Here is a 27,718-nt window from a genome sequence, read left to right on the forward strand (position 1 = left end):
TCTGCACCTCTACACACAATATAATACTCCCACACACACAATATACACACTACCCTCCTACCCCCATAAAATACAACCAATAATACACACACACTTTGTGGATGTTGGGACCAGCTCCCGGCATGCACCAGTGAAAGAGAGAGGCCCGCAGAAGCTCGGAAGAACTCCCTCCATCCGTGCCTTCCTCCGTTTCACATCTTCTCCCTGTCTCTCTCCCTCCCTTTCCTTGCATCTCCCTGCGTCTTTACGTATACCCAGTCAGTGACGGCTCTGGTCACGTGATGCCTTAATATGGGCTTATCCATATATGTTCATCCACATCACTAATGTGATGCCCGCACTGTTGCGGAGCTGGTACTTACGACGGGCACTTATTGTTTTATCAGTACTGCGTACCTGACTCTACCGGCCTACTTTCAACACTAGTACAATATGTGCTTCACTACGAGTGAGTGGGGAATATTGGCATCACACAGTCACTGTTGAATATGCCATTCAATCCATTTTGAAAATAGTAATGCAATGTGGTTTTGTTTTGTTTGCTTTTTGCAGTAATGAAGAATGGAAAAGTTATATTAAAATTAAATTGGAGGGGGACTAGATTCAGCATTTCATCATGAACTCTGCACTTGTGAGAATTTAACTTCTTGAATACCCTGACAGGTACACGCAACATTAAGACTATAATCTGCTGTGCAAGCTTTCGTGCTATACCTCCCCCTCAGGTTTTGATTTATACATTTGCTCCCTCAATTCATGTCCTCTAATATTTGAAAGCTCTCTCCTAGCATTTTCTCTTTACCACAGAACGTCATCCCAATGTAACCTCTCTCTTGTTCTTTCTGCTTGCTGTTTCCTCACTCCTCTGTTAAACTTTTCTAATTTCTCTAACTTCCACACTCCTGCTTTTATCCACATGTTCTCCTCTTTCCTTCCCCTACCTTTGCATGTGTCTACACACTGCACCATTTGTACAGACCTCTATTGCAGCTATTTCTGCACTGCTCAATGAAAAGCACTCTTTAATATCCTATTCTCTGTGCCCCCTCTCTCTGCGCCCCCTCTTTTGGCGCCTCCTCTCTCTGCGCCCCCTCTCTCTGCGCCTATCTGTCTCATTCTCTCTACGTCCCTCTCTCTCTACATAGAGCTATCTCTGTCTCTCTCTACACCTATCTCTGTGTCTCCTTCTATGTTTGCTGATGTGTGGGATATCTCTTATAATCTTGAACCTGCTCATATACACATCGGGCCTCCCTGCCTCTGCCTCCCTGCTAAGAGTGTTAACCTATCTAATGTAATCCACATTCCTTTCCTTACTTTTCTCTTCCCTTCTCCTATGCCATCTGGAATGTCCGTTCTCTGACTAACAAGGCTCTAGTTGTACATGACCTCTTCTGCTCTCATCATTCACAATCAGTCATTCCCCTCACCCCATCTTACCTGTCCCACTGATTTGCCTCTGCTTAATTAAACTCTCCTCTGACATCTACTCTAACCTCTCTGCTCTCTCTCTCTTTCCGCTTAAACTAACAATCTTATTAACTCTTACAATGCTATCCTCCTATCTATATGCCCCCTCTAGGCTCTGACACACTTGTCCCTCTAGCCCACACCCTTGGCTAAATTCCCAAACATGTTCATCACACTTCCACTCGCTGTTCTTAATGCCTATGAAGGAAATCACACAATTGATATTTGATTTTTCTACAGTAAAAATGTCTCCAGTCCTGTATAAAGCTGCTCTCTGGGGCCAAACCACACTACTTTTTTTTCACATTCATCAACACTCAAATTTAATTTACGCTGTCTTTTTTTCCCTGTATTTGACTCCCTCCACTAACCTTCTCCTCACACTTGCCATCCTTCCTTCACTTCTCCTCAAGCATTTGACTACTTCAGAGGCAAGGTGGATGCCACCCACAAGGAGATTCCTTCTGTCCCTTCCCCCTTCTCTCCTTCTACCTAATTCTCCTTCTGCATTTGACTCCTTTTCTTCTCTTACAGAGCTGGAAGCTAATCATCTTCTCTTCTCCCTCTACCACATGCCCTCTAGATCGTATCCCCTCACACCTTACTGCATCTCTTAGTCCCCACTCTCACCCACATCTTCAATTCCTCCCTATTCTCTGGCTCTTTACCCTCTTACTTTAAGCCTGTAGTGGTCACCCTTTTCTCAGAAACAACCTACACCCTATGTGCCTTACTAACTACCGCCCTGTATCCCTCCTGCTGTTTGTCTCCTAATTGCTAGAATGTCAACATTCTTAAATCACATTCCCTCCTGGATCCTTTACAACCTGCCTTTCGTACAGCTCGTTCTACAGACTGTGCTTAAAGCAAATTCCCAAGGTCACTTTTCCCTACTAATCCTACTTGATCTATCTGCTGCGTTTGATGCTCTCAATCACTCTCCTCCTTCATATTCTAAACTCTCTCTTGGTATCCGTAACACAGTTCTATCCTGGTTTTCATCATAACTTTCCTGTCACACATTCTCCATCTCTGTTGCTAACATGTCTTCGTCTTCTATTGATCTGTCTGTGGGTATACATCAGGGCTCTGTTCTGAGATCTCTCTTTCTCTCTACATACTATCATTTGGTGACCTCATCAACTCTTTGTGACAATCCTATAAATAACAAATACAAATATCAGGTCATGGGAATAAGTGATTTGGACATAAAAGTAACATTTCGGAAGTGTGGACAACTAATACATCTTGTAGATTGCCTTTACAGTGTGATGTCATTGATTCAGTAGATTGTGTGCAGACCAGGACTGCAGTACAGTGTCACTCACATGGATGACTTGCGTGGTAGAAGCTCAAGAACAAGGATGTCAAACTCCAGTCCTCGAGGGCAGCAAACAGGCCAGGTTTTCAGGATATCCCTACTGAAAACCTGGCCTGTTTGGGACCCTCGAGGACTGGAGTTTGACATGCATGCTCTAGAAGGAGCACAGCTGTGGGTGGGAGGTGGATTTGCTTTGCATCAAATGGTTTGGAGCAAGGTTTATTGTATGTATTATCATAATAACAATGCAATGCTTAACTTTTATTTCAGGAGGGATGACTGCAGAACAGAAGTGAATATTGAAGCCATGTGTTCCTTTTCTTGCAAAAGAGAAAATTTGAAGGACAGTTGAAGAGAAGGAAAATTACTACACAGAGACAGATAAGCAATGTGTATATTTCTCATTTACCATTTAGTATTTGTCGTTTTATTGACTCCACACAATCCGGCTGCTACGGGTTTCACATTGAATATTTTCATCTCTACTCTACCCCTTCCTGTGATCTGAACCATGCAAGTTTTCGTTGATTCAATACATCATGAGTAGAGTGTGGCTACAGTATGAAGTAAAGACCCAAGGATCACATCTACCATTCATAACAAGAACATGTGCAGTAGCGCACAGCTGCAGTTCTATGTGATTGTTATGAAAGGTTGAGGTGGTTCAATTCTATGAATCTGGAGTGGGATGGATCCTGTTTGCATCATATGGTTTCATCTAGGCCAGTAGATTATATAACTCTCAGTACAGGTTACACATGGCATCAGTATTAGTGATTTAAAGAGGAGGAAAGCTTCAATGTGGAGAACAAAGCCAAGTAATGTTGAAGTTACTCCTTTTACCATTTACTTGGTCAGTCTGTACTGTCTACTCTCCACACAGCTGCTAAGGATCTTCCATTTTAAATACTTTCACCTCCTATTCTGCACTGCTTTGCTGCCCATTATTCAGAGATGCGTTCCAGTCATGTTTAGCACTCTGAATCTCTCTGCAGTCATTGGTTCAGCACATCATGGGTAGAGCATGGCTACAGATACAGCAAGCTATTATTATTTTACCGTCTGATCATCCATAATATTGCATTAAAACATAGAATATCACTTAATTTCCAAAAGATTCAGTGATGCTGATAATGCAGAATCTCACAACATTTCCCATCATAATGCCATAATGCACAAGTGGGAGAAATAATCCTTGCTATATCTGTACATTGTGTGACGTATTACCTCCATGACCATTGAGAGCAAGTACATCTTCTGTATAGAGCGGCTGTGTTATGATGCAGTTATTGATCATCATTGACATAATCACAAGAATCTTATGCAAAGGGAAATTGTCCGCAGCGAAGTGAGATTTCAGCCCCCAAACGTCTGTAATATTAATGCAATGTCTTACTTTTGTTGCAGTGAACACTGAAGAGACGGATCTACTACAACACTGTACAGGATGAGCATACGCTACAAGCAGCAAAATGATCTTGCAGTTGACAGTATGTTGTTCTGGTAATGTGCACAATTATTATTTATGGGCTACACACCACAGTGCTGGACATATTCTGTTAACTTCAACTCTACTCCTAACATGGAGATGTCTTCCTGGTGTTACTGATTCAGTACATCATATGCACAGTGTGGTTATGATATGATGGATTGATTTAATGAACCCACCAACCAATGATGACATCTGCATCATCTTCTGTAAAGTGCAGCTACAGCATGATATTATCAGCATTTGGTGCGGTATAATCAGAGGTATCTATGTGCTTTTGTGCCTGTTTTAAGTCCTCCAGCTTAACGCCCCTACACCTCCCACTATACAGGCATACTTACTTATGCATACACTGACATCTGGCATACCTACACACACCCCAGGGCCACTTCCTTCCCCTGATGTCAGGGAGAGGATGGGCATGCAGAGTGCAGTAAGTCTCCACGTTACTCTGGCCAACAGTCTTGGCCTACCCCCAGCATCTGTCACCCACAACATCTGTTCCCTCCTTGTAAAGTGCTGAACTATCTCACCTGGGTCAGTGCTATAGCTGATCACAGTGCCCGATCAGGATGTCACTGTGACAGGCAGCAGTGCAGATTGACCGGTCAATCAATGCAGTGCCGCAACATATGCACTAAATGAGATTTCCGTGCCCCCAGTCAGGTTACTCCCTGGGCAGTGACCCTGCTCACACCCTCCCCTAGTTCCACCTCTGATCACAATTATCTCTCTTGGAGAGTGTAGCAAATTGGAGTTGGGGGAATCTCACCTCTGCCATGCATGGTCACAATCTGGGCACAGGACCCAAATAGTGGGCAATGTGGCACTTCTTACAGTAGAGAATAAGTAACTTTATTCTTTACTTGTGTATTAAGGACCTTATTTGCATTCAATTCAGTCCACATGGGACCAAGACTTTCTGGCTTACTGAACAAAGTGGAATTGTTTCGTAGAGGGTGGAGAATTGTATTTTATCTGAAATTACCCCCTCTGCACAAAATACAAACAATTATACCCATACAAGTACCTTGTGGAAGTTGTTGCCCTCTATCTTCCTGTGGTCTCTCCCTGTTTCTCACCGTGCCTCCTCCCATTTCCTTGCACCTCTGCGTCTCCGCATATATCCCTATACTCAGAGCCGGCTCCGGTCAGTGACATGGGATGCCCAAATATGAGCATACCCATATATGGGCATCCATGCCACTGACCGGAGCCCGCTCTGTTGCGGATATGGAGAGAGACTGGGAGATTTACATCCCCTTATAATTCATATGGTGCATAGTACCGGCACGTATTGTTTTACCGGTACTGTGTACCTTCCTACTTTCACACTGGTACAGTATATGCTGCAGTGGGACTGAGAGGGATATATTGGTAACACATAGTCATTGTTGGGGGAATTCAATCCATTTTGAAAATAGTAATGCATTGTTTTTTACTTTTCTTTTTTTTCAGTAATGAAGAATGAAACATTTCTGTTAAAATTGAATTGGAGGTGAACTGGATTCATCATCAACTCTGCACCAGTGTGAATTGATGTTCTTTAATGTTCTGATAAGGTACATGCAACATCTCTTCCTCAACCCCTGCACCACTCTCTGCCTCTTGCCTCTCTCTCTCCACCTCCCTGCTAAGCGTATTAACCCATCTAATGTAATCCACATTCCATGTCTCACTTTACTCTTCACTTCTCACGTGCCCTCTGGAATGACTGCTCTCTGACTAACAAGGTCTATTTGTACATGACCTCTTCTGCTCTCATCATCCACCACCTCTCATTCCCCTCACCCCTGTCCTACTCGATACCTCAGCTTAATTGAACTCTCTCCTCTGACATCTACCCTTATCTCTAACCTCTCCTCACTTTCTGCTTAAACTAACTATCTTGTTAACTTTTACAATGCTATCATCTCCTCCTCCTCCTCCCTCCTCCATCATATATATGCCCCTTCTAGGCTCTGACACACTCATCCCTCTAAGGCCATGATTATCATGGGCACATGCTTGGTCGTCCACAGTGCGTGCGAGCGATGCAGAGCCGCCTCGGACCTCAGTGCAGGGATTGCTGCATACCCCCAGCATCTGTCACCCACAAACAATACACACACTAATACTCCCCACAATACACACTATAATACCTCCTCAATACTAATCTCCCCAATAATATTATAGCTCCAAACACAATATACACAACACCCTTACACAAGATACACAATCTAGTACTCTCCTCTGCACCTCTACACACAATATAATACTCCCACACACACAATATACACACTACCCTCCTACCCCCATAAAATACAACCAATAATACACACACACTTTGTGGATGTTGGGACCAGCTCCCGGCATGCACCAGTGAAAGAGAGAGGCCCGCAGAAGCTCGGAAGAACTCCCTCCATCCGTGCCTTCCTCCGTTTCACATCTTCTCCCTGTCTCTCTCCCTCCCTTTCCTTGCATCTCCCTGCGTCTTTACGTATACCCAGTCAGTGACGGCTCTGGTCACGTGATGCCTTAATATGGGCTTATCCATATATGTTCATCCACGTCACTAATGTGATGCCCGCACTGTTGCGGAGCTGGTACTTACGACGGGCACTTATTGTTTTATCAGTACTGCGTACCTGACTCTACCGGCCTACTTTCAACACTAGTACAATATGTGCTTCACTACGAGTGAGTGGGGAATATTGGCATCACACAGTCACTGTTGAATATGCCATTCAATCCATTTTGAAAATAGTAATGCAATGTGGTTTTGTTTTGTTTGCTTTTTGCAGTAATGAAGAATGGAAAAGTTATATTAAAATTAAATTGGAGGGGGACTAGATTCAGCATTTCATCATGAACTCTGCACTTGTGAGAATTTAACTTCTTGAATACCCTGACAGGTACACGCAACATTAAGACTATAATCTGCTGTGCAAGCTTTCGTGCTATACCTCCCCCTCAGGTTTTGATTTATACATTTGCTCCCTCAATTCATGTCCTCTAATATTTGAAAGCTCTCTCCTAGCATTTTCTCTTTACCACAGAACGTCATCCCAATGTAACCTCTCTCTTGTTCTTTCTGCTTGCTGTTTCCTCACTCCTCTGTTAAACTTTTCTAATTTCTCTAACTTCCACACTCCTGCTTTTATCCACATGTTCTCCTCTTTCCTTCCCCTACCTTTGCATGTGTCTACACACTGCACCATTTGTACAGACCTCTATTGCAGCTATTTCTGCACTGCTCAATGAAAAGCACTCTTTAATATCCTATTCTCTGTGCCCCCTCTCTCTGCGCCCCCTCTTTTGGCGCCTCCTCTCTCTGCGCCCCCTCTCTCTGCGCCTATCTGTCTCATTCTCTCTACGTCCCTCTCTCTCTACATAGAGCTATCTCTGTCTCTCTCTACACCTATCTCTGTGTCTCCTTCTATGTTTGCTGATGTGTGGGATATCTCTTATAATCTTGAACCTGCTCATATACACATCGGGCCTCCCTGCCTCTGCCTCCCTGCTAAGAGTGTTAACCTATCTAATGTAATCCACATTCCTTTCCTTACTTTTCTCTTCCCTTCTCCTATGCCATCTGGAATGCCCGTTCTCTGACTAACAAGGCTCTAGTTGTACATGACCTCTTCTGCTCTCATCATTCACAATCAGTCATTCCCCTCACCCCATCTTACCTGTCCCACTGATTTTCCTCTGCTTAATTAAACTCTCCTCTGACATCTACTCTAACCTCTCTCTCTCTTTCCGCTTAAACTAACAATCTTATTAACTCTTACAATGCTATCCTCCTATCTATATGCCCCCTCTAGGCTCTGACACACTTGTCCCTCTAGCCCACACCCTTGGCTAAATTCCCAAACATGTTCATCACACTTCCACTCGCTGTTCTTAATGCCTATGAAGGAAATCACACAATTGATATTTGATTTTTCTACAGTAAAAATGTCTCCAGTCCTGTATAAAGCTGCTCTCTGTGGCCAAACCACACTACTTTTTTTTCACATTCATCAACACTCAAATTTAATTTACGCTGTCTTTTTTTCCCTGTATTTGACTCCCTCCACTAACCTTCTCCTCACACTTGCCATCCTTCCTTCACTTCTCCTCAAGCATTTGACTACTTCAGAGGCAAGGTGGATGCCACCCACAAGGAGATTCCTTCTGTCCCTTCCCCCTTCTCTCCTTCTACCTAATTCTCCTTCTGCATTTGACTCCTTTTCTTCTCTTACAGAGCTGGAAGCTAATCATCTTCTCTTCTCCCTCTACCACATGCCCTCTAGATCGTATCCCCTCACACCTTACTGCATCTCTTAGTCCCCACTCTCACCCACATCTTCAATTCCTCCCTATTCTCTGGCTCTTTACCCTCTTACTTTAAGCCTGTAGTGGTCACCCTTTTCTCAGAAACAACCTACACCCTATGTGCCTTACTAACTACCGCCCTGTATCCCTCCTGCTGTTTGTCTCCTAATTGCTAGAATGTCCACATTCTTAAATCACATTCCCTCCTGGATCCTTTACAACCTGCCTTTCGTACAGCTCGTTCTACAGACTGTGCTTAAAGCAAATTCCCAAGGTCACTTTTCCCTACTAATCCTACTTGATCTATCTGCTGCGTTTGATGCTCTCAATCACTCTCCTCCTTCATATTCTAAACTCTCTCTTGGTATCCGTAACACAGTTCTATCCTGGTTTTCATCATAACTTTCCTGTCACACATTCTCCATCTCTGTTGCTAACATGTCTTCGTCTTCTATTGATCTGTCTGTGGGTATACATCAGGGCTCTGTTCTGAGATCTCTCTTTCTCTCTACATACTATCATTTGGTGACCTCATCAACTCTTTGTGACAATCCTATAAATAACAAATACAAATATCAGGTCATGGGAATAAGTGATTTGGACATAAAAGTAACATTTCGGAAGTGTGGACAACTAATACATCTTGTAGATTGCCTTTACAGTGTGATGTCATTGATTCAGTAGATTGTGTGCAGACCAGGACTGCAGTACAGTGTCACTCACATGGATGACTTGCGTGGTAGAAGCTCAAGAACAAGGATGTCAAACTCCAGTCCTCGAGGGCAGCAAACAGGCCAGGTTTTCAGGATATCCCTACTGAAAACCTGGCCTGTTTGGGACCCTCGAGGACTGGAGTTTGACATGCATGCTCTAGAAGGAGCACAGCTGTGGGTGGGAGGTGGATTTGCTTTGCATCAAATGGTTTGGAGCAAGGTTTATTGTATGTAGTAACATAATAACAATGCAATGCTTAACTTTTATTTCAGGAGGGATGACTGCAGAACAGAAGTGAATATTGAAGCCATGTGTTCCTTTTCTTGCAAAAGAGAAAATTTGAAGGACAGTTGAAGAGAAGGAAAATTACTACACCGAGACAGATAAGCAATGTGTATATTTCTCATTTACCATTTAGTATTTGTCGTTTTATTGACTCCACACAATCCGGCTGCTACGGGTTTCACATTGAATATTTTCATCTCTACTCTACCCCTTCCTGTGATCTGAACCATGCAAGTTTTCGTTGATTCAATACATCATGAGTAGAGGGTGGCTACAGTATGAAGTAAAGACCCAAGGACCACATCTACTACCATTCATAACAAGAACATGTGCAGTAGCGCACAGCTGCAGTTCTATGTGATTGTTATGAAAGGTTGAGGTGGTTCAATTCTATGAATCTGGAGTGGGATGGATCCTGTTTGCATCATATGGTTTCATCTAGGCCAGTAGATTATATAACTTTCAGTACAGGTTACACATGGCATCAGTATTAGTGATTTAAAGAGGAGGAAAGCTTCAATGTGGAGAACAAAGCCAAGTAATGTTGAAGTTACTCCTTTTACCATTTACTTGGTCAGTCTGTACTGTCTACTCCCCACACAGCTGCTAAGGATCTTCCATTTTAAATACTTTCACCTCCTATTCTGCACTGCTTTGCTGCCCATTATTCAGAGATGCGTTCCAGTCATGTTTACCACTCTGAATCTCTCTGCAGTCATTGGTTCAGCACATCATGGGTAGAGCATGGCTACAGATACAGCAAGCTATTATTATTTTACCGGCTGATCATCCATAATATTGCATTAAAACATAGAATATCACTTAATTTCCAAAAGATTCAGTGATGCTGATAATGCAGAATCTCACAACATTTCCCATCATAATGCCATAATGCACCAGTGGGAGAAATAATCCTTGCTATATCTGTACATTGTGTGACGTATTACCTCCATGACCATTGAGAGCAAGTACATCTTCTGTATAGAGCGGCTGTGTTATGATGCAGTTATTGATCATCATTGACATAATCACAAGAATCTTATGCAAAGGGAAATTGTCCGCAGCGAAGTGAGATTTCAGCCCCCAAACGTCTGTAATATTAATGCAATGTCTTACTTTTGTTGCAGTGAACACTGAAGAGACGGATCTACTACAACACTGTACAGGATGAGCATACGCTACAAGCAGCAAAATGATCTTGCAGTTGACAGTATGTTGTTCTGGTAATGTGCACAATTATTATTTATGGGCTACACACCACAGTGCTGGACATATTCTGTTAACTTCAACTCTACTCCTAACATGGAGATGTCTTCCTGGTGTTACTGATTCAGTACATCATATGCACAGTGTGGTTATGATATGATGGATTGATTTAATGAACCCACCAACCAATGATGACATCTGCATCATCTTCTGTAAAGTGCAGCTACAGCATGATATTATCAGCATTTGGTGCGGTATAATCAGAGGTATCTATGTGCTTTTGTGCCTGTTTTAAGTCCTCCAGCTTAACGCCCCTACACCTCCCACTACACAGGCATACTTACTTATGCATACACTGACATCTGGCATACCTACACACACCCCAGGGCCACTTCCTTCCCCTGATGTCAGGGAGAGGATGGGCATGCAGAGTGCAGTAAGTCTCCACGTTACTCTGGCCAACAGTCTTGGCCTACCTCCAGCATCTGTCACCCACAACATCTGTTCCCTCCTTGTAAAGTGCTGAACTATCTCACCTGGGTCAGTGCTATAGCTGATCACAGTGCCCGATCAGGATGTCACTGTGACAGGCAGCAGTGCAGATTGACCGGTCAATCAATGCAGTGCCGCAACATATGCACTAAATGAGATTTCCGTGCCCCCAGTCAGGTTACTCCCTGGGCAGTGACCCTGCTCACACCCTCCCCTAGTTCCACCTCTGATCACAATTATCTCTCTTGGAGAGTGTAGCAAATTGGAGTTGGGGGAATCTCACCTCTGCCATGCATGGTCACAATCTGGGCACAGGACCCAAATAGTGGGCAATGTGGCACTTCTTACAGTAGAGAATAAGTAACTTTATTCTTTACTTGTGTATTAAGGACCTTATTTGCATTAAATTCAGTCCACACGGGACCAAGACTTTCTGGCTTACTGAACAAAGTGGAATTGTTTCGTAGAGGGTGGAGAATTGTATTTTATCTGAAATTACCCCCTCTGCACAAAATACAAACAATTATACCCATACAAGTACCTTGTGAAAGTTGTTGCCCTCTATCTTCCTGTGGTCTCTCCCTGTTTCTCACCGTGCCTCCTCCCATTTCCTTGCACCTCTGCGTCTCCGCATATATCCCTATACTCAGAGCCGGCTCCGGTCAGTGACATGGGATGCCCAAATATGAGCATACCCATATATGGGCATCCATGCCACTGACCGGAGCCCGCTCTGTTGCGGATATGGAGAGAGACTGGGAGATTTACATCCCCTTATAATTCATATGGTGCATAGTACCGGCACGTATTGTTTTACCGGTACTGTGTACCTTCCTACTTTCACACTGGTACAGTATATGCTGCAGTGGGACTGAGAGGGATATATTGGTAACACATAGTCATTGTTGGGGGAATTCAATCCATTTTGAAAATAGTAATGAAATGTTTTTTACTTTTCTTTTTTTTCAGTAATGAAGAATGAAACATTTCTGTTAAAATTGAATTGGAGGTGAACTGGATTCATCATCAACTCTGCACCAGTGTGAATTGATGTTCTTTAATGTTCTGATAAGGTACATGCAACATCTCTTCCTCAACCCCTGCACCACTCTCTGCCTCTTGCCTCTCTCTCTCCACCTCCCTGCTAAGCGTATTAACCCATCTAATGTAATCCACATTCCATGTCTCACTTTACTCTTCACTTCTCACGTGCCCTCTGGAATGACTGCTCTCTGACTAACAAGGTCTATTTGTACATGACCTCTTCTGCTCTCATCATCCACCACCTCTCATTCCCCTCACCCCTGTCCTACTCGATACCTCAGCTTAATTGAACTCTCTCCTCTGACATCTACCCTTATCTCTAACCTCTCCTCACTTTCTGCTTAAACTAACTATCTTGTTAACTTTTACAATGCTATCATCTCCTCCTCCTCCCTCCTCCTCCTCCCTCCTCCATCATATATATGCCCCTTCTAGGCTCTGACACACTCATCCCTCTAAGGCCATGATTATCATGGGCACATGCTTGGTCGTCCACAGTGCGTGCGAGCGATGCAGAGCCGCCTCGGACCTCAGTGCAGGGATTGCTGCATACCCCCAGCATCTGTCACCCACAAACAATACACACACTAATACTCCCCACAATACACACTATAATACCTCCTCAATACTAATCTCCCCAATAATATTATAGCTCCAAACACAATATACACAACACCCTTACACAAGATACACAATCTAGTACTCTCCTCTGCACCTCTACACACAATATAATACTCCCACACACACAATATACACACTACCCTCCTACCCCCATAAAATACAACCAATAATACACACACACTTTGTGGATGTTGGGACCAGCTCCCGGCATGCACCAGTGAAAGAGAGAGGCCCGCAGAAGCTCGGAAGAACTCCCTCCATCCGTGCCTTCCTCCGTTTCACATCTTCTCCCTGTCTCTCTCCCTCCCTTTCCTTGCATCTCCCTGCGTCTTTACGTATACCCAGTCAGTGACGGCTCTGGTCACGTGATGCCTTAATATGGGCTTATCCATATATGTTCATCCACGTCACTAATGTGATGCCCGCACTGTTGCGGAGCTGGTACTTACGACGGGCACTTATTGTTTTATCAGTACTGCGTACCTGACTCTACCGGCCTACTTTCAACACTAGTACAATATGTGCTTCACTACGAGTGAGTGGGGAATATTGGCATCACACAGTCACTGTTGAATATGCCATTCAATCCATTTTGAAAATAGTAATGCAATGTGGTTTTGTTTTGTTTGCTTTTTGCAGTAATGAAGAATGGAAAAGTTATATTAAAATTAAATTGGAGGGGGACTAGATTCAGCATTTCATCATGAACTCTGCACTTGTGAGAATTTAACTTCTTGAATACCCTGACAGGTACACGCAACATTAAGACTATAATCTGCTGTGCAAGCTTTCGTGCTATACCTCCCCCTCAGGTTTTGATTTATACATTTGCTGCCTCAATTCATGTCCTCTAATATTTGAAAGCTCTCTCCTAGCATTTTCTCTTTACCACAGAACGTCATCCCAATGTAACCTCTCTCTTGTTCTTTCTGCTTGCTGTTTCCTCACTCCTCTGTTAAACTTTTCTAATTTCTCTAACTTCCACACTCCTGCTTTTATCCACATGTTCTCCTCTTTCCTTCCCCTACCTTTGCATGTGTCTACACACTGCACCATTTGTACAGACCTCTATTGCAGCTATTTCTGCACTGCTCAATGAAAAGCACTCTTTAATATCCTATTCTCTGTGCCCCCTCTCTCTGCGCCCCCTCTTTTGGCGCCTCCTCTCTCTGCGCCCCCTCTCTCTGCGCCTATCTGTCTCATTCTCTCTACGTCCCTCTCTCTCTACATAGAGCTATCTCTGTCTCTCTCTACACCTATCTCTGTGTCTCCTTCTATGTTTGCTGATGTGTGGGATATCTCTTATAATCTTGAACCTGCTCATATACACATCGGGCCTCCCTGCCTCTGCCTCCCTGCTAAGAGTGTTAACCTATCTAATGTAATCCACATTCCTTTCCTTACTTTTCTCTTCCCTTCTCCTATGCCATCTGGAATGTCCGTTCTCTGACTAACAAGGCTCTAGTTGTACATGACCTCTTCTGCTCTCATCATTCACAATCAGTCATTCCCCTCACCCCATCTTACCTGTCCCACTGATTTGCCTCTGCTTAATTAAACTCTCCTCTGACATCTACTCTAACCTCTCTGCTCTCTCTCTCTTTCCGCTTAAACTAACAATCTTATTAACTCTTACAATGCTATCCTCCTATCTATATGCCCCCTCTAGGCTCTGACACACTTGTCCCTCTAGCCCACACCCTTGGCTAAATTCCCAAACATGTTCATCACACTTCCACTCGCTGTTCTTAATGCCTATGAAGGAAATCACACAATTGATATTTGATTTTTCTACAGTAAAAATGTCTCCAGTCCTGTATAAAGCTGCTCTCTGTGGCCAAACCACACTACTTTTTTTTCACATTCATCAACACTCAAATTTAATTTACGCTGTCTTTTTTTCCCTGTATTTGACTCCCTCCACTAACCTTCTCCTCACACTTGCCATCCTTCCTTCACTTCTCCTCAAGCATTTGACTACTTCAGAGGCAAGGTGGATGCCACCCACAAGGAGATTCCTTCTGTCCCTTCCCCCTTCTCTCCTTCTACCTAATTCTCCTTCTGCATTTGACTCCTTTTCTTCTCTTACAGAGCTGGAAGCTAATCATCTTCTCTTCTCCCTCTACCACATGCCCTCTAGATCGTATCCCCTCACACCTTACTGCATCTCTTAGTCCCCACTCTCACCCACATCTTCAATTCCTCCCTATTCTCTGGCTCTTTACCCTCTTACTTTAAGCCTGTAGTGGTCACCCTTTTCTCAGAAACAACCTACACCCTATGTGCCTTACTAACTACCGCCCTGTATCCCTCCTGCTGTTTGTCTCCTAATTGCTAGAATGTCAACATTCTTAAATCACATTCCCTCCTGGATCCTTTACAACCTGCCTTTCGTACAGCTCGTTCTACAGACTGTGCTTAAAGCAAATTCCCAAGGTCACTTTTCCCTACTAATCCTACTTGATCTATCTGCTGCGTTTGATGCTCTCAATCACTCTCCTCCTTCATATTCTAAACTCTCTCTTGGTATCCGTAACACAGTTCTATCCTGGTTTTCATCATAACTTTCCTGTCACACATTCTCCATCTCTGTTGCTAACATGTCTTCGTCTTCTATTGATCTGTCTGTGGGTATACATCAGGGCTCTGTTCTGAGATCTCTCTTTCTCTCTACATACTATCATTTGGTGACCTCATCAACTCTTTGTGACAATCCTATAAATAACAAATACAAATATCAGGTCATGGGAATAAGTGATTTGGACATAAAAGTAACATTTCGGAAGTGTGGACAACTAATACATCTTGTAGATTGCCTTTACAGTGTGATGTCATTGATTCAGTAGATTGTGTGCAGACCAGGACTGCAGTACAGTGTCACTCACATGGATGACTTGCGTGGTAGAAGCTCAAGAACAAGGATGTCAAACTCCAGTCCTCGAGGGCAGCAAACAGGCCAGGTTTTCAGGATATCCCTACTGAAAACCTGGCCTGTTTGGGACCCTCGAGGACTGGAGTTTGACATGCATGCTCTAGAAGGAGCACAGCTGTGGGTGGGAGGTGGATTTGCTTTGCATCAAATGGTTTGGAGCAAGGTTTATTGTATGTAGTAACATAATAACAATGCAATGCTTAACTTTTATTTCAGGAGGGATGACTGCAGAACAGAAGTGAATATTGAAGCCATGTGTTCCTTTTCTTGCAAAAGAGAAAATTTGAAGGACAGTTGAAGAGAAGGAAAATTACTACACAGAGACAGATAAGCAATGTGTATATTTCTCATTTACCATTTAGTATTTGTCGTTTTATTGACTCCACACAATCCGGCTGCTACGGGTTTCACATTGAATATTTTCATCTCTACTCTACCCCTTCCTGTGATCTGAACCATGCAAGTTTTCGTTGATTCAATACATCATGAGTAGAGGGTGGCTACAGTATGAAGTAAAGACCCAAGGACCACATCTACTACCATTCATAACAAGAACATGTGCAGTAGCGCACAGCTGCAGTTCTATGTGATTGTTATGAAAGGTTGAGGTGGTTCAATTCTATGAATCTGGAGTGGGATGGATCCTGTTTGCATCATATGGTTTCATCTAGGCCAGTAGATTATATAACTTTCAGTACAGGTTACACATGGCATCAGTATTAGTGATTTAAAGAGGAGGAAAGCTTCAATGTGGAGAACAAAGCCAAGTAATGTTGAAGTTACTCCTTTTACCATTTACTTGGTCAGTCTGTACTGTCTACTCCCCACACAGCTGCTAAGGATCTTCCATTTTAAATACTTTCACCTCCTATTCTGCACTGCTTTGCTGCCCATTATTCAGAGATGCGTTCCAGTCATGTTTACCACTCTGAATCTCTCTGCAGTCATTGGTTCAGCACATCATGGGTAGAGCATGGCTACAGATACAGCAAGCTATTATTATTTTACCGGCTGATCATCCATAATATTGCATTAAAACATAGAATATCACTTAATTTCCAAAAGATTCAGTGATGCTGATAATGCAGAATCTCACAACATTTCCCATCATAATGCCATAATGCACCAGTGGGAGAAATAATCCTTGCTATATCTGTACATTGTGTGACGTATTACCTCCATGACCATTGAGAGCAAGTACATCTTCTGTATAGAGCGGCTGTGTTATGATGCAGTTATTGATCATCATTGACATAATCACAAGAATCTTATGCAAAGGGAAATTGTCCGCAGCGAAGTGAGATTTCAGCCCCCAAACGTCTGTAATATTAATGCAATGTCTTACTTTTGTTGCAGTGAACACTGAAGAGATGGATCTACTACAACACTGTACAGGATGAGCATACGCTACAAGCAGCAAAATGATCTTGCAGTTGACAGTATGTTGTTCTGGTAATGTGCACAATTATTATTTATGGGCTACACACCACAGTGCTGGACATATTCTGTTAACTTCAACTCTACTCCTAACATGGAGATGTCTTCCTGGTGTTACTGATTCAGTACATCATATGCACAGTGTGGTTATGATATGATGGATTGATTTAATGAACCCACCAACCAATGATGACATCTGCATCATCTTCTGTAAAGTGCAGCTACAGCATGATATTATCAGCATTTGGTGCGGTATAATCAGAGGTATCTATGTGCTTTTGTGCCTGTTTTAAGTCCTCCAGCTTAACGCCCCTACACCTCCCACTACACAGGCATACTTACTTATGCATACACTGACATCTGGCATACCTACACACACCCCAGGGCCACTTCCTTCCCCTGATGTCAGGGAGAGGATGGGCATGCAGAGTGCAGTAAGTCTCCACGTTACTCTGGCCAACAGTCTTGGCCTACCTCCAGCATCTGTCACCCACAACATCTGTTCCCTCCTTGTAAAGTGCTGAACTATCTCACCTGGGTCAGTGCTATAGCTGATCACAGTGCCCGATCAGGATGTCACTGTGACAGGCAGCAGTGCAGATTGACCGGTCAATCAATGCAGTGCCGCAACATATGCACTAAATGAGATTTCCGTGCCCCCAGTCAGGTTACTCCCTGGGCAGTGACCCTGCTCACACCCTCCCCTAGTTCCACCTCTGATCACAATTATCTCTCTTGGAGAGTGTAGCAAATTGGAGTTGGGGGAATCTCACCTCTGCCATGCATGGTCACAATCTGGGCACAGGACCCAAATAGTGGGCAATGTGGCACTTCTTACAGTAGAGAATAAGTAACTTTATTCTTTACTTGTGTATTAAGGACCTTATTTGCATTAAATTCAGTCCACACGGGACCAAGACTTTCTGGCTTACTGAACAAAGTGGAATTGTTTCGTAGAGGGTGGAGAATTGTATTTTATCTGAAATTACCCCCTCTGCACAAAATACAAACAATTATACCCATACAAGTACCTTGTGGAAGTTGTTGCCCTCTATCTTCCTGTGGTCTCTCCCTGTTTCTCACCGTGCCTCCTCCCATTTCCTTGCACCTCTGCGTCTCCGCATATATCCCTATACTCAGAGCCGGCTCCGGTCAGTGACATGGGATGCCCAAATATGAGCATACCCATATATGGGCATCCATGCCACTGACCGGAGCCCGCTCTGTTGCGGATATGGAGAGAGACTGGGAGATTTACATCCCCTTATAATTCATATGGTGCATAGTACCGGCACGTATTGTTTTACCGGTACTGTGTACCTTCTTACTTTCACACTGGTACAGTATATGCTGCAGTGGGACTGAGAGGGATATATTGGTAACACATAGTCATTGTTGGGGGAATTCAATCCATTTTGAAAATAGTAATAAAATGTTTTTTACTTTTCTTTTTTTTCAGTAATGAAGAATGAAACATTTCTGTTAAAATTGAATTGGAGGTGAACTGGATTCATCATCAACTCTGCACCAGTGTGAATTGATGTTCTTTAATGTTCTGATAAGGTACATGCAACATCTCTTCCTCAACCCCTGCACCACTCTCTGCCTCTTGCCTCTCTCTCTCCACCTCCCTGCTAAGCGTATTAACCCATCTAATGTAATCCACATTCCATGTCTCACTTTACTCTTCACTTCTCACGTGCCCTCTGGAATGACTGCTCTCTGACTAACAAGGTCTATTTGTACATGACCTCTTCTGCTCTCATCATCCACCACCTCTCATTCCCCTCACCCCTGTCCTACTCGATACCTCAGCTTAATTGAACTCTCTCCTCTGACATCTACCCTTATCTCTAACCTCTCCTCACTTTCTGCTTAAACTAACTATCTTGTTAACTTTTACAATGCTATCATCTCCTCCTCCTCCCTCCTCCTCCTCCCTCCTCCATCATATATATGCCCCTTCTAGGCTCTGACACACTCATCCCTCTAAGGCCATGATTATCATGGGCACATGCTTGGTCATCCACAGTGCGTGCGAGCGATGCAGAGCCGCCTCGGACCTCAGTGCAGGGATTGCTGCATACCCCCAGCATCTGTCACCCACAAACAATACACACACTAATACTCCCCACAATACACACTATAATACCTCCTCAATACTAATCTCCCCAATAATATTATAGCTCCAAACACAATATACACAACACCCTTACACAAGATACACAATCTAGTACTCTCCTCTGCACCTCTACACACAATATAATACTCCCACACACACAATATACACACTACCCTCCTACCCCCATAAAATACAACCAATAATACACACACACTTTGTGGATGTTGGGACCAGCTCCCGGCATGCACCAGTGAAAGAGAGAGGCCCGCAGAAGCTCGGAAGAACTCCCTCCATCCGTGCCTTCCTCCGTTTCACATCTTCTCCCTGTCTCTCTCCCTCCCTTTCCTTGCATCTCCCTGCGTCTTTACGTATACCCAGTCAGTGACGGCTCTGGTCACGTGATGCCTTAATATGGGCTTATCCATATATGTTCATCCACATCACTAATGTGATGCCCGCACTGTTGCGGAGCTGGTACTTACGACGGGCACTTATTGTTTTATCAGTACTGCGTACCTGACTCTACCGGCCTACTTTCAACACTAGTACAATATGTGCTTCACTACGAGTGAGTGGGGAATATTGGCATCACACAGTCACTGTTGAATATGCCATTCAATCCATTTTGAAAATAGTAATGCAATGTGGTTTTGTTTTGTTTGCTTTTTGCAGTAATGAAGAATGGAAAAGTTATATTAAAATTAAATTGGAGGGGGACTAGATTCAGCATTTCATCATGAACTCTGCACTTGTGAGAATTTAACTTCTTGAATACCCTGACAGGTACACGCAACATTAAGACTATAATCTGCTGTGCAAGCTTTCGTGCTATACCTCCCCCTCAGGTTTTGATTTATACATTTGCTGCCTCAATTCATGTCCTCTAATATTTGAAAGCTCTCTCCTAGCATTTTCTCTTTACCACAGAACGTCATCCCAATGTAACCTCTCTCTTGTTCTTTCTGCTTGCTGTTTCCTCACTCCTCTGTTAAACTTTTCTAATTTCTCTAACTTCCACACTCCTGCTTTTATCCACATGTTCTCCTCTTTCCTTCCCCTACCTTTGCATGTGTCTACACACTGCACCATTTGTACAGACCTCTATTGCAGCTATTTCTGCACTGCTCAATGAAAAGCACTCTTTAATATCCTATTCTCTGTGCCCCCTCTCTCTGCGCCCCCTCTTTTGGCGCCTCCTCTCTCTGCGCCCCCTCTCTCTGCGCCTATCTGTCTCATTCTCTCTACGTCCCTCTCTCTCTACATAGAGCTATCTCTGTCTCTCTCTACACCTATCTCTGTGTCTCCTTCTATGTTTGCTGATGTGTGGGATATCTCTTATAATCTTGAACCTGCTCATATACACATCGGGCCTCCCTGCCTCTGCCTCCCTGCTAAGAGTGTTAACCTATCTAATGTAATCCACATTCCTTTCCTTACTTTTCTCTTCCCTTCTCCTATGCCATCTGGAATGTCCGTTCTCTGACTAACAAGGCTCTAGTTGTACATGACCTCTTCTGCTCTCATCATTCACAATCAGTCATTCCCCTCACCCCATCTTACCTGTCCCACTGATTTGCCTCTGCTTAATTAAACTCTCCTCTGACATCTACTCTAACCTCTCTGCTCTCTCTCTCTTTCCGCTTAAACTAACAATCTTATTAACTCTTACAATGCTATCCTCCTATCTATATGCCCCCTCTAGGCTCTGACACACTTGTCCCTCTAGCCCACACCCTTGGCTAAATTCCCAAACATGTTCATCACACTTCCACTCGCTGTTCTTAATGCCTATGAAGGAAATCACACAATTGATATTTGATTTTTCTACAGTAAAAATGTCTCCAGTCCTGTATAAAGCTGCTCTCTGTGGCCAAACCACACTACTTTTTTTTCACATTCATCAACACTCAAATTTAATTTACGCTGTCTTTTTTTCCCTGTATTTGACTCCCTCCACTAACCTTCTCCTCACACTTGCCATCCTTCCTTCACTTCTCCTCAAGCATTTGACTACTTCAGAGGCAAGGTGGATGCCACCCACAAGGAGATTCCTTCTGTCCCTTCCCCCTTCTCTCCTTCTACCTAATTCTCCTTCTGCATTTGACTCCTTTTCTTCTCTTACAGAGCTGGAAGCTAATCATCTTCTCTTCTCCCTCTACCACATGCCCTCTAGATCGTATCCCCTCACACCTTACTGCATCTCTTAGTCCCCACTCTCACCCACATCTTCAATTCCTCCCTATTCTCTGGCTCTTTACCCTCTTACTTTAAGCCTGTAGTGGTCACCCTTTTCTCAGAAACAACCTACACCCTATGTGCCTTACTAACTACCGCCCTGTATCCCTCCTGCTGTTTGTCTCCTAATTGCTAGAATGTCAACATTCTTAAATCACATTCCCTCCTGGATCCTTTACAACCTGCCTTTCGTACAGCTCGTTCTACAGACTGTGCTTAAAGCAAATTCCCAAGGTCACTTTTCCCTACTAATCCTACTTGATCTATCTGCTGCGTTTGATGCTCTCAATCACTCTCCTCCTTCATATTCTAAACTCTCTCTTGGTATCCGTAACACAGTTCTATCCTGGTTTTCATCATAACTTTCCTGTCACACATTCTCCATCTCTGTTGCTAACATGTCTTCGTCTTCTATTGATCTGTCTGTGGGTATACATCAGGGCTCTGTTCTGAGATCTCTCTTTCTCTCTACATACTATCATTTGGTGACCTCATCAACTCTTTGTGACAATCCTATAAATAACAAATACAAATATCAGGTCATGGGAATAAGTGATTTGGACATAAAAGTAACATTTCGGAAGTGTGGACAACTAATACATCTTGTAGATTGCCTTTACAGTGTGATGTCATTGATTCAGTAGATTGTGTGCAGACCAGGACTGCAGTACAGTGTCACTCACATGGATGACTTGCGTGGTAGAAGCTCAAGAACAAGGATGTCAAACTCCAGTCCTCGAGGGCAGCAAACAGGCCAGGTTTTCAGGATATCCCTACTGAAAACCTGGCCTGTTTGGGACCCTCGAGGACTGGAGTTTGACATGCATGCTCTAGAAGGAGCACAGCTGTGGGTGGGAGGTGGATTTGCTTTGCATCAAATGGTTTGGAGCAAGGTTTATTGTATGTATTGTCATAATAACAATGCAATGCTTAACTTTTATTTCAGGAGGGATGACTGCAGAACAGAAGTGAATATTGAAGCCATGTGTTCCTTTTCTTGCAAAAGAGAAAATTTGAAGGACAGTTGAAGAGAAGGAAAATTACTACACAGAGACAGATAAGCAATGTGTATATTTCTCATTTACCATTTAGTATTTGTCGTTTTATTGACTCCACACAATCCGGCTGCTACGGGTTTCACATTGAATATTTTCATCTCTACTCTACCCCTTCCTGTGATCTGAACCATGCAAGTTTTCGTTGATTCAATACATCATGAGTAGAGGGTGGCTACAGTATGAAGTAAAGACCCAAGGACCACATCTACTACCATTCATAACAAGAACATGTGCAGTAGCGCACAGCTGCAGTTCTATGTGATTGTTATGAAAGGTTGAGGTGGTTCAATTCTATGAATCTGGAGTGGGATGGATCCTGTTTGCATCATATGGTTTCATCTAGGCCAGTAGATTATATAACTTTCAGTACAGGTTACACATGGCATCAGTATTAGTGATTTAAAGAGGAGGAAAGCTTCAATGTGGAGAACAAAGCCAAGTAATGTTGAAGTTACTCCTTTTACCATTTACTTGGTCAGTCTGTACTGTCTACTCCCCACACAGCTGCTAAGGATCTTCCATTTTAAATACTTTCACCTCCTATTCTGCACTGCTTTGCTGCCCATTATTCAGAGATGCGTTCCAGTCATGTTTACCACTCTGAATCTCTCTGCAGTCATTGGTTCAGCACATCATGGGTAGAGCATGGCTACAGATACAGCAAGCTATTATTATTTTACCGGCTGATCATCCATAATATTGCATTAAAACATAGAATATCACTTAATTTCCAAAAGATTCAGTGATGCTGATAATGCAGAATCTCACAACATTTCCCATCATAATGCCATAATGCACCAGTGGGAGAAATAATCCTTGCTATATCTGTACATTGTGTGACGTATTACCTCCATGACCATTGAGAGCAAGTACATCTTCTGTATAGAGCGGCTGTGTTATGATGCAGTTATTGATCATCATTGACATAATCACAAGAATCTTATGCAAAGGGAAATTGTCCGCAGCGAAGTGAGATTTCAGCCCCCAAACGTCTGTAATATTAATGCAATGTCTTACTTTTGTTGCAGTGAACACTGAAGAGACGGATCTACTACAACACTGTACAGGATGAGCATACGCTACAAGCAGCAAAATGATCTTGCAGTTGACAGTATGTTGTTCTGGTAATGTGCACAATTATTATTTATGGGCTACACACCACAGTGCTGGACATATTCTGTTAACTTCAACTCTACTCCTAACATGGAGATGTCTTCCTGGTGTTACTGATTCAGTACATCATATGCACAGTGTGGTTATGATATGATGGATTGATTTAATGAACCCACCAACCAATGATGACATCTGCATCATCTTCTGTAAAGTGCAGCTACAGCATGATATTATCAGCATTTGGTGCGGTATAATCAGAGGTATCTATGTGCTTTTGTGCCTGTTTTAAGTCCTCCAGCTTAACGCCCCTACACCTCCCACTACACAGGCATACTTACTTATGCATACACTGACATCTGGCATACCTACACACACCCCAGGGCCACTTCCTTCCCCTGATGTCAGGGAGAGGATGGGCATGCAGAGTGCAGTAAGTCTCCACGTTACTCTGGCCAACAGTCTTGGCCTACCTCCAGCATCTGTCACCCACAACATCTGTTCCCTCCTTGTAAAGTGCTGAACTATCTCACCTGGGTCAGTGCTATAGCTGATCACAGTGCCCGATCAGGATGTCACTGTGACAGGCAGCAGTGCAGATTGACCGGTCAATCAATGCAGTGCCGCAACATATGCACTAAATGAGATTTCCGTGCCCCCAGTCAGGTTACTCCCTGGGCAGTGACCCTGCTCACACCCTCCCCTAGTTCCACCTCTGATCACAATTATCTCTCTTGGAGAGTGTAGCAAATTGGAGTTGGGGGAATCTCACCTCTGCCATGCATGGTCACAATCTGGGCACAGGACCCAAATAGTGGGCAATGTGGCACTTCTTACAGTAGAGAATAAGTAACTTTATTCTTTACTTGTGTATTAAGGACCTTATTTGCATTAAATTCAGTCCACATGGGACCAAGACTTTCTGGCTTACTGAACAAAGTGGAATTGTTTCGTAGAGGGTGGAGAATTGTATTTTATCTGAAATTACCCCCTCTGCACAAAATACAAACAATTATACCCATACAAGTACCTTGTGGAAGTTGTTGCCCTCTATCTTCCTGTGGTCTCTCCCTGTTTCTCACCGTGCCTCCTCCCATTTCCTTGCACCTCTGCGTCTCCGCATATATCCCTATACTCAGAGCCGGCTCCGGTCAGTGACATGGGATGCCCAAATATGAGCATACCCATATATGGGCATCCATGCCACTGACCGGAGCCCGCTCTGTTGCGGATATGGAGAGAGACTGGGAGATTTACATCCCCTTATAATTCATATGGTGCATAGTACCGGCACGTATTGTTTTACCGGTACTGTGTACCTTCTTACTTTCACACTGGTACAGTATGTGCTGCAGTGGGACTGAGAGGGATATATTGGTAACACATAGTCATTGGTGGGGGAATTCAATCCATTTTGAAAATAGTAATGCATTGTTTTTTACTTTTTTTTTTGCAGTAATGAAGAATGAAAAAGTTCTGTTAAAATTGAATTGGACGTGAACTGGATTCAGCATTTCATCATCAACTCTGCACCAGTGTGAATTGACGTTCTTTAATGTTCTGACAAGGTACATGCAACATCTCTTCCTCTACCCCTACACCACCCTCTGCCTCTTGCCTCTCTCTCCACCTCCCTGCTAAGCGTATTAACCCATCTAATGTAATCCACATTCCTTGTCTCACTTTACTCTTCCCTTCTCACGTGCCCTCTGGAATGTCCACCACTTCTCATTCCCCTCACCCCTGTCCTACTCGATACCTCAGCTTAATTGAACTCTCTCCTCTGACATCTACCCTTATCTCTAACCTCTCCTCACTTTCTGCTTAAACTAACTATCTTGTTAACTCTTACAATGCTATCATCTCCTCCTCCCTCCTCCTCCATCATCTATATGCCCCTTCTAGGCTCTGACACACTCATCCCTCTAAGGCCGTGATTATCATGGGCACACGCTTGGTCGTCCACAGTGCGTGCGAGCGATGCAGGGCCTCCCCGTCGCCTCGGACCTCAGTGCAGGGATTGCTGGAGCGACAGGCATGCGCTAACTTTGCCTTCTGTTGCGTGCTTACTATAGACGCAGCCTAACCCATGCATTGGTTTAATTCACAAGCACGCTCTCATCACACTTCATCACATCACACTGCTGCTCTTAACACCTATGGAGGAAATCTCACAGTCTGATTTTCTACACTAAACCTTTGTCCTGTTCTGTAAAACTCTGCTCCTTTTTTTAAGGTCAAACACTACTTTTTCCTCACTCATCAACACTCCAATTTCATTCACACTGTCTTCTATGTATTTGAGTCCCACCACTGACTTTCTCCTCCCACTTAACATCCATCCTTTATTTCTCCTCAAGCCTTTGCTCACTTGAGGCAAGGTGGATGCCATCCACAAGTAGATTCGTTCTCTCCCTTCCCCCTCTCTCTTTTTCTATCTAGATCTCATTGCACTCTTGACTCCTTTTCTCCTGTCACAAAGCTGGAACCTGATCTTCTCTTCTCCCTCTACCACATGCCCTCTCAATCCTATATTCTCACTCTCACCCACATCTTCAATTCCTCCATATCCTTTGGCTCTTTCAACTCTTCCTTTTAAGCATGCAGTGGTCACCCCTATTCTCAAAAATAACCTTGACCTTGTGTGAATTTCTAACTATCGCCCTGTATCCGTCCTACCATTTGCCTCCTAATTGCTAGAACGTCTTGTGATCTCCCGTTTGATCAACATTCTTAAATCACATGCTCCTCTGGGCCCTTCACAATCTGCCTTTCCCAATGTAACCAATTATGTACATAAAGAAAATTCCCAAGGTCCATTTTACTTACTAATCCTGCTTGATCTCTCTTCTGCTTTTGATACTGTCAATCACTCTTCTCATTCATATTCTAAACTCTTTCTTCGTATCCGCAGCAAACTTATATCCTGGTTTTCATCATACTTCTCCATCACACATTCTCCATCTCTGTTGCTAACGTGTCTTTGTCTCCTGTTGTTTTGTCTGTTGGTATACCTCAGGACTCTGTTCTGGGACCTCTCTCACTACATACTATCACTAGTTGACCTTATCAACTATTTTGGCCCTTGATATCATCTCTATGCAGATGATACACACACCTATCCACCCTACCGTCACTCCTGCAATTTAGTTCCTAGTTTCGGGTCGCCTCCTGGCTATATCCTCCATGGATGACACTCTTCTGCCTTAAACCTAATGTCTAAAACTGAGCTCCTCATATTTCCCCCTAAATCTGGCCTAATATCACCTTTCTCCATCGCAGTAAACAGTACTACCATCATCCTGTCATGAAAGCACATTGCCTAGGAGTAACATTTGACTCTTCCCTTTCCATCTTCATTCACGACACTGGCTAAAGTTTGTCGATTCTTTCTCTGTAATATTTCCAAGATTTGCCCTTTTCTCTGTCAATCTACTGCTAAAACGCCAATGCATGCCCTTATCGTATGGGTTAACATACTGCTAACAGGGCTCCCTGCTTCACAACTTTCTCATTTGCAATCTATCCAAAACTCTGCTGCTTGAATAATTTCCCTTTCTCCCACAACAGTATCTGCTCATCTCCTCCTCCTCCTTAAATCCCTCTCCTTGCTTCCCATCAAGTTTCAGATCACCTACAAAGTTCTCCTCCTTACCTTTTTGTTAAGGTTCTCTATTAGTGGTGTACCGAGTACCCGGCGTTACCCAACACATTTCCAGCTACCCGGACATTACTCGAAACCGGCCACTGAGAAGTGGACTTGGCCGGGTAATACCCGGCGTCGGGTAATGTCAGGGCAGCTGGAAATAATCTTTTATACTTACCTTTCCTAAGACATCTAGGATCAGCAGCAGCAGTCCTCTGATGTTGGCAGCATCAGAGG

At 43.5% G+C, this 27,718-nt stretch overlaps 1 long non-coding RNA gene across 5 annotated transcripts in view; it reads left to right on the forward strand.

Moving 5' to 3' along the window:
• LOC142466237 (uncharacterized) overlaps nt 1–27,718 on the forward strand; it is a 40,424-nt gene that overhangs the window by 2,304 nt on the left and 10,402 nt on the right. For 2 of the 5 annotated variants that reach the window (XR_012788100.1, XR_012788101.1), the window contains exons 3-17: nt 553–663; nt 3,062–3,181; nt 4,199–4,294; nt 5,739–5,842; nt 7,064–7,174; nt 9,566–9,685; nt 10,706–10,801; nt 12,246–12,349; nt 13,581–13,691; nt 16,090–17,325; nt 18,770–18,873; nt 20,105–20,215; nt 22,614–22,733; nt 23,754–23,849; nt 25,292–25,403. This is a non-coding gene — a long non-coding RNA (uncharacterized LOC142466237). The remainder of the gene's footprint in view (nt 1–552; nt 664–3,061; nt 3,182–4,198; nt 4,295–5,738; nt 5,843–7,063; nt 7,175–9,565; nt 9,686–10,705; nt 10,802–12,245; nt 12,350–13,580; nt 13,692–16,089; nt 17,326–18,769; nt 18,874–20,104; nt 20,216–22,613; nt 22,734–23,753; nt 23,850–25,291; nt 25,404–27,718) is intronic. The other 3 variants (XR_012788104.1, XR_012788102.1, XR_012788103.1) reach the window with 3 other exon arrangements.

Source organism: Ascaphus truei, chromosome 14 (genome assembly GCF_040206685.1).
Source record: "Ascaphus truei isolate aAscTru1 chromosome 14, aAscTru1.hap1, whole genome shotgun sequence".
Classification (NCBI taxonomy): domain Eukaryota; kingdom Metazoa; phylum Chordata; class Amphibia; order Anura; family Ascaphidae; genus Ascaphus; species Ascaphus truei.